Genomic DNA, 16,704 nt, shown 5'->3' on the forward strand with positions numbered 1-16,704 from the left:
TATGGGGGAGGGGGGAGGGGAAAAAACTTTCCTTTCTTTCCTTATGTGATTAAACAAGAATCCCCTCCCCTCACAAGTCAGAATTGTCGTTTTAAGGACTTAAGCTGTGGATTTAAGGCTGTGTGGAGATAAACTTTTGAACCAAAGCATGTTTTAAGAAGAGCGTGGAATGTATAAGAGCTTTGGAATGACGCAGTTAAAAATGCCGTTGCCATATTGGGAAGTTCTGTCGGAGGACTTAAGTCTGAGATGAGAAATAGAGAAATAGAGCTGTTTTTATATTGTGGGTGAAACTCTTCAGTGGGACTTAAGAATGGCAGTTCTGTAATTAATGATGGAAAGAGCGCTGTTATCTATGAAGGTGATGATATATGGAAACCATCTCGATTTGAGGATTGGAAGAACGGAAAATTCACACAGGATTATTATTGGTGTTTATCGGCTTAAGGAGACTATCAGAAGAGATCATAAAGAAAACAGAGAAAATATATGAACAAGATGTGATGTGGAAACAGCAAGATAAGACTGGATAGAATTATGAACTCTGTTTGGACTGATTTGGATTGATTTGGACATTAACGCAGTAGCAAGAAGATGATCAGAATCCCCCTTCGGATCTTGAAATATGGCTCCCCCCAACAAAATTTAAAATTCGGCTTTGTAATTCGGAATTTATGTGATGTGATTTAATTTGATTTGATTGGCCGGTTAATTTTTTTTTTTTTTTAAGGAAGTGGCAAAATGTTCCAGTATTCTGGCAAGCAACTCATGTATTTCTCTGTATTCCCACAGCGCAATCAGCTTCATGTCATCCGCAACACAGAGTGGACATGGTTGTAGTACCAAGTAGGGCCTCTTTCTGCATTGGAGTTCTGAAAAAAGATTGAGAAGGCAACGCAAAGCATCTGGCTTGTGGGGTGAGGGAAACCCTAGGCTAGCCTCAATACATCCACTAGGAGAAGCAGTCCTTCCAGAATCCCGTTCAAAAAGGGAAAGCCCCAGGGATATCCTAAAATAGCTATAGCCACTGGTTAAGAAAGTGGCTGGACACTTATACAATGAATGGATGACCAGTCAAATCTGTGCGTAGATTTCCCTTGCTCACTCAGAATAATTCATGCCTTGGAATCTTTCCATTTTCCAATCCTTAAAATCCTACTTGAAAAGATTCCACCAGCTGTGGCCAAGGCCACAGATTTGTAGTAGAGATATACAGTGGAGGTTGATCCAGTGTTTCAAATGGACACTTGCCCCATCAACCTCAGTCTACCCTCAGCCAGCCTTCACCTACCTGCCTTCTTACATACAGCAAGTCCAGGAGGTGGCGCTGCCTGTGTTGGCTTCCTCCTCCGGAGTCTTGGTGTTGCCAAGTAGAACTCAGCAGGCAGGGCGCAAAACTAAATTAGGTGGCTCTGCCTGTCATTGGCTGTGGAGTGAGCTTCACCTACTGCCATTGGGTACCAGCCATGCTTAACACGCAGAAGGCATCAAGATGAAACCCTGTGATCTCCATTTAAAAGGATCTGTGACAGCTGGGCTGGGAAAGACAGCTTCTTTTGATATTGGGCTGTCTGTCAGAATATGCAGTACTGGATTGCATGGATCTGGTTTTGTAAACCCAGCTGCATGTGTTCTGATTCAACTTAGCTTAAGGAAAATACTGACATACTCGTATTTATCTGATTTTAATGCTAGCCTTCTTGGAGGCACCTTTGGTGCTATCCAAAGAGGAAGAGGCAAGAGCTGGGATATTTACCGTATTTTTCGCTCTATTGGACGCAGTTTTTCCCCTCCAAAAATTGAGGGGAAATGTGTGTGCGTCCTATGGAGCGAATGCAGGCTTCTGCCATAGCTGCGCACAACCCCTCCGGCAGGGAGAGGCTGCAGGGGCTATGGCTTCTTTAGCCCTGCACAGCGTCTCCTGGCAAGGAGAGGCTGCATGCGGCTAAAGGGGAAGCCAAAGCAGCGAGCAGGATCCATCCCGCTCGCTGCCTTGCCTTCTTCCATCGCTGCACGCAACCCCTCTGGCAGAGAGAGGTTGTGTGCAGCCTGTACGCTGCTCTTTGGGGCTGGGGGGGAAAATATTTTTTTCCTTGATTCCCCCCCCCCTAAAAACTGGGTGCGCCCTATGGTCCGGTGCGCCCTATGGTGCGAAAAATACGGTATGTCACTGAATGTGAAGGAAGTCACACCAACCATAGAGGAGGAGTAAATTGCATTACATTCCTAAATGTTATGCAGGAGTAACACAACACAGAATAAACATAACAGTATGCTTAGGACTTTTGACATCTAATATAACTCTTGTGTTGGAAATTCAGAGAAAAGTTGCTGTGCCGATATGCTTGGCCATGTCCTGGGCCATGAGAGTCAGTTTTGCTGAAGGTTCATAAAAGTACAGTGGTGCCTCGCAAGACGAAACTAATTCGTTCCGCGAGTTTTTTCATCTTGCAATTTTTTCGTCTTGCGAAGCACGGACTTTGGAAAAGCTTCAAAAATCACCAAAGTCTTCAAAAACCTCAAAAAAGGCTACCACACCACGTGCTATAAGTTGCTCCTCGAAGTGAATGCACGGTTTTAAGAAAAAGGAAACAAACTTGCAAGACGTTTTCATCTTGCGAAGCAAGCCCATAGGGAAATCCGTCTTGCGAAGCAGCTCAAAAAACGAAAAACTCTTTCGTTTTGTGAGTTTTTCGTCTTTCGAGGCATTCGTCTTGCGAGGTACCACTGTAATACATTTCTTTTCCAACTTTGAAAATATATATATATTAAAAGAAAAGAAAATCCCTGCAGCACAATAGAACACATGCCCACGCAGGTTTCCAGATAAGCTGAAGGCATGTCCTCCTTTGACAAATGAACATCCAGGCTGCGAGGTCTAATGACCAATGATATAAATGGCTTGAGCAATGCTTTCCTTCTGTCACCAGCCAATATTGCCTTACAGGTTGCAATTAACTTGGGTGCTGGGGAGGCAATAATTAGGGTCTTGTTATTGGACACAAATGAGCCTATTTATCAGCATTAGAGCCGAAGCGATCCACTTGCCATTGTAGAGCAATTTTGTAAATGAAATCCTTAAAGTCTGATATGCCTTGTGAGCCTATTGGCACTCGCTCACCAAAGTCGATGCTTCATGTTGAGCTCAACCTGACCATTAAGCAGCCCTGTCCAACGCCTTCAGAATAACTCGCTTGCAGATTTAACGTCGCTTGACACTGAAGAGTCAAGGTCCAAACAGGAACATTTCAACACATAATGAAGTGGAAGGGTATGTGTATAAACAGGGTATCCTGCCTTTCTGATATACCGTATATGATACATTTTGTGCAATATGCATTTTATCATAGCTGGAACCCACTCAAATACACCCAGAATAGTATGCATGGGATTGTCCTCTGTGGGAGGCAATATGCTTCTGAATACCAATAGCTGGGAATCACAGGTGGGGAGTGTTGAGCTCAGGTTCTACTTGTGGACTTCCTGTGAACATCTGATTGGAAACAGTGAGAACAGAGTGCTGTACTAGATGGTCCTTTGTCCTGATTCAAGAGGCTTTTCTTATGTTCCTACCTGTACAATAACGCAGTTAGATAATGATTTGCCCAAGGCTCTTTAGCAAACTTTAAGGTTGTGTCACTAAAATGTGTGCACATTCATGGTAAAAGAACATAAACACACCATGGCCAGGATCCAAAGGGTTTGGGGGTTTTTTTACATCACCGTCGCTTCTCATTGTAACCCAGAAACCTCCAAAAGCTGGGCATGATGTGGCATGATGCAGGATGGCACACGTGGAGGAGATTTCTGTTCTTGCTTGGCATTCTTTGGCTCCCAGCCCATAATGATTCTATGTAAGTAAGTAAGTAATTTTATTTACGGCCATAGGCCCATACAGGTAAAAACGAGACATAAATAACAACTTGTGCACGTGGGGAAAACAGCCACTAAAGCACCACTATAACAATAAAATATTATAGAATAGAATGGCATACTACGCCTTAGTTAGCTTGTAGTGCCCCTTGGCGTCGCTTTTGGGTAAGGACAGCGACCAGGAACCTTGCCACTTTCAGGGTCGTATGAGTATCCTTATCCTGCAAGATTTGGGCAAGGTGGAATTTTGATGGGGTGCCCTCTAGTTTCTGTATGATTGATCCCAACAAATTTGCCCGTGGCACATTAAACAGGGGGCAAGTGAACATAATGTGCTGGAGCGACTTTGGTGTCTCCTTATCACATTCGCACATGGCGGGGGCTTGGCCCTTTGAGAATCTATGTCTCAGGACGTTGGAGGGAAAAACGTTGAACCTCGCTTTGTGAAGGCCAGTCTTTGGGCAACAGTCGAAAGGGAGGAGAGGTATGATGTAACGCAGTAAGTTAATGTGATACCAATGTTCTGAGGCGAACAAACACCTCCCCCCAGCATATAATTTCGCTGTAGATTGATGTCATCCAGTCTTTGGCGGATCAGTCTTTGAGCAGTAATTTGGTCTAGTTTTAGGGAATCTGAAGGAGAGATTCCATAACTCAGGAGTTTGGCATGAATTCTACTAGTCCAAGGGCTAGAGAATTCATCTCGCCATAAGCATTGGACAAGGTAATGGTTTGGTAGTCTATGCCACAATGATAACCAATAATTGAAGACTTGCTTCCACAGGCAAGTTTCTAAGGATGCAATCTTCAATTCTAGTCGCATGGCTGCGTTGCTTACGCACAGAGGGAGCATTAGGAGCCGACGTAGAAATTGATTTTGCAGTGTCTCGAGAGGAGCAAGATCTGTCATCACAGCCCAAAGCGGGGCAGCATAAGCAAGCACGGCAACCACTTTTGCCTTGAACACCTTTAGGGCCGAGGGAACGTGCAAAGCTCCATCCGAAAAAAAGAATCGGAGGAGCGCATATGACAGAGTTTTGGCCTTGTTAAGTAGGTGTTGAATTTGAGCTTTCCACCCCAAATTGTATTGAAAAATAACTCCTAGGTATTGAAATTTTAGAACTTGCTCTATGTTTGCTCCACCAAGCTTCCATTCGTATAATCTCCGGCTTCTGGAGAAAATCAGAATCTTGGATTTAACATGGTTGATGGTTAATTGGTTGAGTTGACAATACGTGGCAAAGATCTTCAGAGCTCTGATTAGTCCAACACGTGTATAAGATAGAATTACCGCGTCGTCCGCATATAAAAGGAGTGGGCAGCGGTAGTCCGCTAGTCTAGGCGCGTGTATACTTAAAGAGGAGTTAACTAGGGGTGCTCGCATGTCGCTGATAAATAGGTTGAATAGACAGGGAGCCAATATACATCCTTGGCGCACTCCCTTATTTATTGGTATCGAATTTGTGAGGTCGCCCGCAGGAGTAAGTCTCACTCTGGCAAGGGTATCTTCGTGGAGCTGACTTATAAGCCATAAGAGTCTTCTATCAATGCCAATGATTCTATGATATAAAACTAGAAATACTTCCTTAAGACAGGTGTGACGCTGACTGTTCTCTCACCTACTACTGAGGAATATGAGAACCAGCATGGTGTCAAAGGGTTCTTGTGGTCCGCTGGGTATGATAAGTTGGACCGCCCTGCTCTATATGCCAAACATGTTTTCATGGTCCTACCTAGTAAGCAACAGTTTGGCTTGCCATGACATGTGAACCAAGCCTGTGCATGACAGAGGTTTTGATAAATATTTCATTTATGAAAGGAACTCTGCATTTCTTCTTCTTCTTCTTCTTCTTCTTCTTCTTCTTCTGGAAGTGTTGGCACATCTAACAATGTGAAGAATGGTGCCAAGGTAGTCATCATGTCTTAGTGGTATTTGGCTGGGTATCAGAGAGCCAGGGTGGTGTAGTGGTTAGAGTGTCAGACTAGGACACTTGAATCCCCAATCGGCGGTTAATGCTGACTGAGTGACTTTGGGCCTGCGACTGCCTCTCAGCCTAAACTACCTCACAGAGTTGTTGTGATTAATTGAGAAGAGGGAGAAATATGTATGTCACCTTGAGCTCCTTAGAGAAGAGGTGAGATATAAATGCAGTAAACAAGCAAGAACGTTAGGAGGTACATGCACACATACAAATTGACTTCAGGTTCCAAAATTAAAGCCTCTGCTAGACCCAGAGCTTCTTCTTTTTTTCCAACCAGAACTTGCCAGAACTCAGTTCCAGCACCTCTCAGGTGGGCACCATTGCCATTATAAGAGAACAAGGGAGATGTTCATGGTGAGTTCAGTACCTCTTTTTCCAGGAAAAACAGTACTGTCTAGACCTTTCTGGAAGACATTGTCAAACAGGATAGTGGCACCCACGGCTTTTTTTCCTAAAAAAATCAGTGCTCAAAGTTATTGAGCTTTTTAAAGGAAAGATCGCCCTTCTCCTCTTATGCTGCCGCCCTCCGATGCACCACACAGATTGTCATGCTATTGCGTAGCCACAAGCACCATGGAGCCATGCCACAACACTACACGGATGTCGGAACGCAACGAAGAGGTGACAGAACTCAGTTCCAGTGAGTTCTGACTGAAAAAAAGCCCTTGTGGCACCCATATCAGATGAAGAACAAAAAAGGCATTTCAGAAGTGAAAAGATGCCACTCAAAAGGCTGCTCAAGCATGTCAGGTCTATGAATGTCCCTGAATCAAGTCATACCTGGGAGACAACAGAGGACAGAGAGAACAATATACATTTAAATCAAGGTGATGTCATGTTCTCACTTCCTGAGGAGTAAATTGAGTTCCAATACTATCCATTTTAATTCCCTTCCCCTATTTACCACATATGAAGCCAGATGAGAGGTAATTGCTGATAAACCACTTAAAATAGATGGCTGCCTTTGAATTAACTAAATTTTGTTTTAAGCAGATATGTGCTGTTTAATTGGCTTGCAGCAGATAATGCCATTGGGTTCAAAGGAATATAAAACCTGCCCTGCTGCATCAGACTGAAGACCCATGCATTTATTTGTTTAATGCACTGCTCTGTCACTTTACATTTTACAAAATCTCAAAACGATAGCACAACAGCCAAAGGAACTGGCCGTCTGTGAAAGCAAAGTTAATGGCCAGAAAATGCCTATGCAGTAAAGAAAAGTATGCATTAAGCCAAAAAGACAATATAATTAGTGCATGCTTCAGAAGGGAGATCATTCTATGTGGTGGGTGCCACCACCATGAAAGCCCTCCTCCGCATAGCTGCAAGATGAATCTCTGAAGCCATTGCTCAGTGGGCAGGTCCAGTTCATTATTCCGTACTCAGTGTGACCGACCAAATGTCTATAGGAAGCCCACAAGCAGGATATGCAAGCAATAGCCCTCTCCCATTTATGAACCTCAGCAAATTGGCTACGATACTGGAAGCAAAGTAGCAGCCACACACAAAAATAAGGAGAACATTCTCCAAAACAAAAAAAAGACAGGTGCAATTGTCTGTGCCACTTTTTGAGAGGCTGCAAGAATCCAACACACACAACCTGAATAGAGTAGATTATTTTTATTTTTTAAAAGTATCCCATCCAGGCTGTTTGCCTCCCCTAATCTCTCCTGGCAATTTTACCCTAATCAGCATTCGGGTGCTGATTTTTAAGGTTACTTGCTGATCTAAAGGAAACGAACACCTCTCTCTAAGAGCACCACTGTCTCCCCCCTGCCTGTGAGCAGTAGTGGCAGTGATAAGGACAGAGGCTTCAGCCATCTCAAAAGAGACAGAATCACAAAGAGCTCCTCTGATCACTTCTGGCATCTGGTCTTCCCCTCATTAGCACATTAAAGCTGCTCTGTCCATTCTATCAGAGCTACTCTGTCCATTCTCCAGAGTTGTCTATGGAGCCATTTATGCTTCTGCTCTTTGGAAACCTCCCCAGTTCAAGAGGCACTAGCTAACCCCTTTCCCAAAGCCCAAGTTACAAAAGAGGGGGGGGGGGTGTAATATCTTATACATACAACAGGTACCCAGAAAGCACAGATCTCCCAAATGTCCAAGTTAAGCGGCATACATATATTCCCAGGGGGAGACTTGCCAATTTATGCCTCATGAGAAAAAGTCTCTCCTCCTTTCACCCCAATTCTATTTGTGATATTTTTCACAAGTTAAGAATGCAGCTCATTACATAGGCTTTTGCATTATTAATTTACTGTACTGTGGAAGAAAAGTTCATTTCTGAATATGCTAAATTAAGTGCATGCCAGGTATATAGGAAGAGGGAGGGAAGGAAAAAGCCTCCAAGTTTAAATGCATTGAAGTCTGTGACCCAAACTGCAGGTGCATTTTAAAGATCACTCGGGAATCTTCCTTCATATCAGCACCACTCTGAAATGATTCTTCTGCTTTTCCCTACACTTTAATATGTTACCTCAACCCACTCCAACAAGTGTGGGAAAATATACTCTCCCGTTTCCCTATCTCATCCTGTCCTGTGACTAGACTTCCATTTGAAAGAAGACACCTGTCAATCCATAATCCCCAAACCTGGTGCCCTCAGGATGTTTTAAACTGCAACCCACATCATTTATAATCACTGGCTTGGGAGTTGGAGTCCAACATCTGGGGAGCATCCAATTGGAAACAACAACAGCCATGTTCTATCTCCAGCACCATGGAGCACCATGGCTCTAAATACCAGTTGCCTGGAATTGCAGGTGGGCAGAGGGCTGCTGTGCTCACGTCCAGTTTACATGCTTCTCACAGGCATCTGTTGGGCTGCTGTGAGAGCAGGCTCATCTTATGACCTTCTCTGGCATCCTGTTCCCCACAGTGGCAAGAAGACAACTGCATGAACTTGCTGCCCAGAAAACAATTGCAGAGGCTGGCTGGCTCAGTTGGTAGAGCATGAGACTCAATCTCAGGGTGCTGGGCCCCACCTTGGGCAAAAAGCATTACAGGGCATTGGACTAGAGGACCCTCATGGTCCCTTCCAGCTCTACAGTTCTATGATTCTGTGATACTTTCCTGCCATTCCCCCAACAACTGATATTCAGAGGAATACTCCTTATGAATTTGGAGATTCCAATTCACCATCACAACTAATCCTAGGAAGAGAAGGGAGCTGCTCCCTGGAAGCAGACACTATAGTTCAGCATTTGCTTCTCCTTGTTCCTTTAAAAAACAACAGCCAGGATGTCTGCATCATTGATTCAATCACCAATTGTTTTCTAGGCAGCTTCAATACATCCAACTTATAGCGCCTTCATTAAATTTGGAGAGCTATTCCCTCCAGGGGTGCCGACTTGGGTCCCAGCCTGCAGGTGCCCAGCAGCGCATGTGCAATGTGACGTCATGGCGTCAGGTTCTACATGTGTGCACCGCTGCTCTCTGTTGCCACTTCCTGCTTGGAGCTTGCCTGGGAAATGATAGGAAAGGGAGAAAAGTCACAAGGGAACTCCAGAGCTGCATGGAGATCACTGGCCAAAGGCCAGGCTGCCTCCTGAGAAACCCTCTGTGCTCCTGCCACCGCCATCCGCCTCAGCAAACCTCGCAAGCTTATATTGCCTGCACAATCACATTCTCCCAACCTGCATTTCCCAACAAACTGGTATTCAGAGGCATCCTACCACCAATGGTGAAAGTAGCTGGGAATGTCTGACATATCAGGGAGTGGAGGCTTGTGAGATAGGGCAGGGCCTAATGGTGCCTGGAAAGCACAGAGGAGAGTACTTGGCCAGTCAAGGTATGAGCCTAACTAAGCCTGGTACCCCAGGGGTGGAGCCTAGTGGGCATCAGGTCAGGAAGAACAAATATGTATTTCTTTAGGAATATTTTAAGCCTGTCCCTTCACCACCACTAAACAATCCCAGGGTTGGGTGGGGTAGAACAAAATAAATAAAAACAAGCACATTTTCACAAAAATAGCATAAAAACAAGGGAAGGGAAGCAGCAATGATAAAACAGCTAAGCATAGAACAGCTTGACTCTTTGATGCTGGTCCTTCACCCTGAGAAGGAAACTAGAGCAAGAGTCAGATGCTCAGCTGGGAATATACCCCACTAAACATTGAGTAAACCCCAAAACTTTAAATAAAGACCTGATAACAGAGATTGCCATGCCCACATATATCCTGGCATACAGAAGGCATCATCAAGGACATATTCCAGGCAATCAAAAGCCCTCAAAGAGGGCACAAAGCAAAGCTGGTGAGAGGTGTGGCCTAGGGAGAGTCCTGAGTTCCTACAGAAAGGTCTGGAGGACCAGAGTTGGCACCCAGGCCTGAGGTTTCCCACCCCTGTGGGAAACCATGGTTAACAGTTTATTGTTGATATGCAGATGGCTCCTGCTTTGCTTATCACTTAGTATGAGCAGAAATGGCAAACCACAATCCCTGGCTTAGCTCTATGTCAGAATTGGGAGTCGTGGTTTGTTTCACTCAATTAATCAGGCATCATATCATGGTTTGTTTAAGGAGAAACAAACCATGATCGCTGTTCAGACATAAAGCTAAGCCAGGAGTCATGTCTCATTGTTCCAGTTTGCATTATGGTTGCCAACTACAACTACTGAGGTCACAATCACTGAACCATCACTTAGTCATATTAACTCTGTATGGATTAATATTTTAACTACAAACATAACCTTTGATGACACTGTTTTTCTTCCCAAAGGTGAAGCGGGGGGGGGGGGGAGTAATGAAGTGAAAAAGAACCTTCGGATTCATACTTTTTCCACTGCCCTTATGTTAAGAGAAATTAAATAGCTCTTTGTTTCTCTTTATACAAAATCCCACAGGATAGTTCTTTTGTTCTGCACAAGAAAGCTCAAGTGTTCAAGGTTATGAGAATTCATTCTGTAAGACTTGCAAAGTCAAATACATTGGATCTTCAGGTTTATTTTAATTAATAGCAGAAATGCCATAATTTGCCTCTTTAATCATGCAACTCAGATGAACTTGCTGGTTTAGGGTGGCAGAATATTTCTCAAACTATTTTATTTACCGTATATCATCATCATCTTGTATTTGGCCTGACTTCAAAGTGGTTTTCCTCTACATTTTTAAACTAAGCTGCATAGAGTAAGCCCATAACTTATGCACATTTAACTTGTGTTCATTCAACTTTACGCGCATGGTAATTTTTTTAAAAAATTAAATTAAAAGGGGGCAGAAAGAGGGCAGGATTCTGGAGGAAATAACTTAGGCAATTCCACCCGCCACTGAACCCAGTGTGTTTTGACTATGCACAATTTTGGCTTTAGGTGCAATCCCTGTAGCACAACCCCCCCCCCCCACGTTAAGTTGTGGGCTTTCTGTATTTTGGTAGATTCAATTAGAAAATTGTAGGACCCTAAAACAGATGACTTCTTGTTTTGAAGTCATATTTCCAATACCTTGGAGAAATACTACATTTTGAAAAGCAGCTAACAAATTTAAAACAACTTATGGGAGAATTTGGAGAAGTTTCATGTGTAGAAGACTCACAGTATATTTTCTTCTATAAGCCCGTTTACAGAGCATCCTGCCCTCCCTTGTGCAAGGAGGAGGAGAGGAGAGGGTTGAAGTTAGTGGAAGTGTCCCTTCTGCTCAACTATCTTGGCTAGGATAGTCTCCAGCGATTGTTGATGACCTCTCCCATCTTTCCACCAAACATGGGGCAGATACGAGGCCAACTAGCAGGAGCCAGCAGAAAGCCCCAAAATGGAGCATTCTGAGGGTAGAGAGGGACTAAAGTGGCTTAGAGCCAGTCTCACTGCCAACATGTGACTGCATTGGCCCCAATGTGGGTTCACTTGTTCCCCACCACCACCTTCCACCGTGGCCAACATGAGCAGCCCTGAGAGTGGATGCTGTGGTGACCCCATCACTCCTCAAAGCCCCACCATCAGGAGGGAAGAGTTTAGAATGAGTCTTTTATTTATAAATTTATAAATTACTTGTTATTAAATTTGATTTAAAAATGATAGTTCTAACAAGGAAACAGAACTTTAGGAGCCAACAAATGGGTACATCAGTTGTTTGAAAGCAAGGCAGCAGATTCTACACACTCAAGCTTTAAGATATTAAAAGAGGACATGATTTCTCTGCCTTTGTCTCCAGCATCCCAGTGGCACTGACCCTAACATTTTGCTAAACAAACAAGTAGTAGGGTGGGTGGGAGAGAGAGAGAGAGAGAGAGAGAGAGAGAATGAATCATACACCCCCCCCATAAAAAGAACTACCATCCCATTGTTTGGATGGGTCATTTTCTGGTTCACAATGAGAAATGATCCTAGGACAAGAGAGGACCATAGAACTCAATGAAGATATCCAAGATTTTAACATAGCCAGCACTGAGCACTGGTGTGTCCACCCAACCCACCTAAAATCCTAAAAAAAGTGCAATGCAAACTTGACTTGCTCAGTGGGCACTGAGTCCTGAATGCCTATTGGAGGGGAGATATATGTTGGGGGTGGGGGAGTGGACTGGGGTGATGGAACCCTGAAACAGAACCGCATATGGAGGTTCAACTTCGTTGCCTTGTCCTGCACTGAACTGACTAAGGTTAAGAACATGCCAAGAGATGAGCATCCAGTTTCTTGTTTTGCACTGATTTATAGATGCTGAAGTGCAGACTGCACTCTGAACCTGCTGTGGCCAAAGTCCATGCCTCCTTGGGAAGTCTCCAAACACACTCAAAAGCCAACAGTCATCATTGTCCTAGAAGTCCCCTCTGACTCGCTCCCCCCCCCCCCACATCTTCACCAATTAGTGCACTTGCATTGTAGGTGGGTCCATGTTAAGGGATCATTTCTCTGGACATATTCTTTACTTCATACTGTCTCTCAACAGTGTTCTCTCTCTCTCTCTCAGAAATGGAAGCAGCATATGCTGTTATGAAACTTAAGAGAGGAATGATGGACTAGAAGCAGGAGGTATTTGTGCTTCTTGTTCTTCCTGACATTTCATAGCACCTAACACCACTCATGAGTTGATCCCCAAAAACAAATCTACAGAGAAAAAGAAGGGAAAGTGCCCTTCCTATATCCAATGCCATTTGGGGCTGAGATCCTGGACAGAATTCACCACAACACCTTCAGACAAGAGTTGCTATTTGCTTCACATCATAACATTAGAGTTGCTTCAATGGTATCTGTTTCTATGACCAATTAAGTGAAAAAACGTTTTCCATCTCCGACAGGCTTTCAGGATGTTCCTGGAGTGAGAAGAACTCATTAAAATGAAGGCAGTGACATTACTTGAGGACTGGCAGTGACATTGCTCTAGGAATTACAGAAAACATCATCAGGGTTGGTGGTTAAAATAATCAGCTCCAAATTCAGAAAAGCTTGAAAAATTAAAATGCACTCCCATATCTCACCACCTTTCATCTACAAGCAGTGCTTAATTAGGGATCTGTCTTGAAATAAATTCCATGGTTGAGATTTGGAATATGTCAAGCAATCACCAAGAAAAACATATACAAAAGCACCTCTGCCCACCCCTCCAAAAGGTTCATCTGCTGGGGACCCTTTGCATCCTCCTATCTCTACACCTTTTTGCTTCCACCTTCTTGCTTACCATCATTAGCCACAAGAGCCAAATCATGCATACAAATGGTAACCACCAGCCATATCTTAGGTGGCATTCAACTCAGTATTACTCAGAGTAGACACACTGAAATTAATTAGCATGCCTGAGTTAGGTCCACTCGTTTCAATAGGCTTACTCTGAGTCAGTGGTTTTCAACTACGGTGGCGTGGCACCCTGGGGTTCCTTGAATGATGGTCAGGGGTGCCGTGGGCAACACTGGCCTCTGTCCCTCTTTCCTTCCCTCCCTCCTTCCTCTGATGCCCTCTCGTGTCTCTGCCTCACAAAGGCTTGCACAGCTGTTTGTTGCAGCAGCCCTGGCTACAAGCTCCCCAGGTGAATGGTGCCTCTGGGGCAGGCCAGGGGTTGCTTTCCAGGCATCTCTCTTTGGGGGAGGGGGGGCATCTCAGAGACCAGGGGCATTGGTGCAGCTGCAGGCAAGGGGTGACATAACTGGGATCCTGAGTGCAACAAGGGTGCTGCAAAAAGAATGTAGTTGGTTAAGGGAGCCGTGGACCCAAAAAGGTTGAAAACCTCTGCTCTGAGTATTAGCCTTACTCTGCCAACCTAGCAGTTACAAAGCATACCAGTGCAAGTAGATAAATAGGTACTGCTGTGGTGGGAAGGTAAACGGCATTCTGTGTGCTCTGGCTTCTGTCACGGTGTCCCGTTGCACCCCCAGCAGTTTAGTCATGCTGGCCACATGACCCAGAAAGCTGTCTGCAGACAAATGCCGGTTCCATCAACCTGAAAGCGGAGACGAGCGCTGCACCCCATAGTCAAATTCAACTGGACTTAACCGTCCTTTACCTTTACCTTACTCAGAGTAAAATTTTGTTGAATACTGTGTTCAAATCAGTGTTTTTCTTTTTTAAACCACTTCAAACTGAATATTTTATGTGGTTTGGAGATAAGCTGTGCCTAGTGACAATCACATACCCATTTCTGGCAGCGAGGCAAACTAAAGCTACTATAAACGATGAAGTGGATGAGGGAATTGGCACACGAGAGGGGAGGAGAAGGAGGACATCCCACACAAGGCTGCTGTATGCTCCCAATAGGCAAACCTTTAGGGGGGGAGTGGGGGGGGGTTTCAGTGAGAACATTTGCAAAGTGGAGAGACCAAGTGGAGATCGCAAACAAGCACATGCCTCAACCTTGTTCTACTGGCTACAACAGATGGCTTCTTTCAAGCCCAAGAAAGGTCTGTGTGGGTGTACGTGCAGCCACAGGTTCCATGCTGGTGACTCCTGGGCCAAAATGACAAACAGCACTAAGTTGCAGCTTCAGTTATCTTTTATAAAAGTAAGCAAGCAAGCACTGATCATGTTTGCATCTCTCTTCACAAATGGCTCAAATGCTCAACAGGCACACTTGCACCCTGGCCTGGGAGCACTAATAGGTGGGTCCCTCTGTTTTTCAAGGGTGAGAGGCCCTGCACATACTCTTTATGAGAGCAGCAAGGTTGCAGACCCATACAATAGCAAGAGGCACAGTGGGTCTTTCATGAGGAAACTCAGACAGAAGTCAATTTCTCACTCTACAGGAGCCTGGCTTGCCAACACATTTAGCAGAGTATACAAGTTAATCAGATCTGGAGAAAATAAAACTAGGGATTTACCATTTATATAGGAATACAGTTATGAAATAAATGGATTTTGAGTCATAGGCTTTTCTGGCAGACTCTTATTTATCCTTTTCAAATCTTTTAAAAAATAAATACAGACCACCTGTAAAGGCAATCCTGATTTCCCCTCGCCAACATTCCCCAGCCCTTGTGTGAAGAAGCCGTATCATCTTTACAATGGGAACTTTCCCTATCATCACCAGCAGGCAAGCTTGTGCTAATCCAAACCCACTGAAAATCCCAGGAGACTTTAGGCTTTGTTTGTTTGGGAATATTGCAAATGCAAACACACACACACAATACCTCCTCATGCGAATAAAGAATAGACTAATCTCAACGGCATTTCTAAATCCTCCCTACTTCATGCCCATCATTCAAGGAATCCACACTGGGTATGAACATTTCACTATTAAGATTTGAAACCGCATAGTATAAATGGTTTCTCCTTGCTGGTGAATTCCATAGAAAAAGGTGCAAACAAAAACCAGCCTCTTCCAGATCCGCAGAGCGAGAGCAGATGGAGAGAGTCCTGGGTCTATACAAAGCATTGTTTAAAATGGCCTTTCTTAGAGAGTTAACTGCACCATGACAGGGGTACCGAAACACCATCCTCCCCCAACCAAACTTCGTGGCAGAATTAAGACACTTTGGTCCTTTTGTGAAAGGGCAGCCTTTGCCTCCATCACTGCTCTCCTCCTCCTCTCACTACTCAGGGGTTGCTCTACTTGAGCATCAACTCCAACTCTGTGGTTTGCTGCCCTGTCTCCTGGATTGGGGCCGCGCCATCCCCTCCGTTCCGGCACTTTATGGAATGAATGTGCTCGCTTGAATGAGAGAAGCAGGCAGTCACTGAGGGCAAGGGAGGGGGCAGCAGCAGTTTAGTTTTCAAAAGATGGCTTTTACACCTCTTCCCTCCCTTAACTCAGCTTAAGCGTGTGGGTGAGAAATGCCAAAGGAGAACAGGTCAGCATTTTGCATCTCTCACACAGGCTGCAGTTCTCTCTCGTTTTGGGGCAACGCATCCTCTACCCACCATGTTAGTGTACCACCTGCTGCCGCCTCTACAAATGCAAAGCATCCATTTTGCCCCCCAATCTCCATTAGCCCTAGGGAGGCTTTGAGAAGTCTCCCATGGCACTAGCCACTGCTCCATATATGGGAGCGGGATGCCCCTGCATTCAAAACCACCCAATCGAACAAAATGGATGGCCCTTTCTTTATACCCACAGAAACTCTAGGCAACCGAGCAAGACTTTTCTAGAGCGATCCCTATGAGGATCGTCTGTTGGGGCTCTGGGTGCAACTCGGAGCCAGGACTTAAGAACCGTGGCTGGACCGCTCAGGTCAGAGAGATCCGCCTTCGACTTAAAGAAAAAAAGAAAAAAGAGCCCGGCTGAGCATGTGCAGAGCGCCCTTCTTTCGTTCCGCCTGGCTCTCCAGCAATGGACCGGAAGAAGGGCTCTTAAGCCGGCGGGTGTTGGCGTTTGCCTTTTCTCTCCCGCAGGAGATCCCGCTCCTGCAGCCTGGCTCTGCGCTCTCCCCGCAAGGCGACTGGAGGAGGGGTGGGCGGCGAGCGAGAGGCCGCGAAGGGCGTGGGCAGCAG

At 44.9% G+C, this 16,704-nt stretch overlaps 1 protein-coding gene across 1 annotated transcript in view; it reads right to left on the reverse strand.

The window, feature by feature from the left end:
* Positions 1-16,704, reverse strand: part of SLC35F1 (solute carrier family 35 member F1) — a 206,265-nt gene that overhangs the window by 188,777 nt on the left and 784 nt on the right. The window lies entirely within an intron of this gene.

This window comes from Podarcis cretensis (assembly GCF_951804945.1).
Source record: "Podarcis cretensis genome assembly, chromosome: 3".
In the NCBI taxonomy this organism is placed as follows: Eukaryota; Metazoa; Chordata; class Lepidosauria; order Squamata; family Lacertidae; genus Podarcis; species Podarcis cretensis.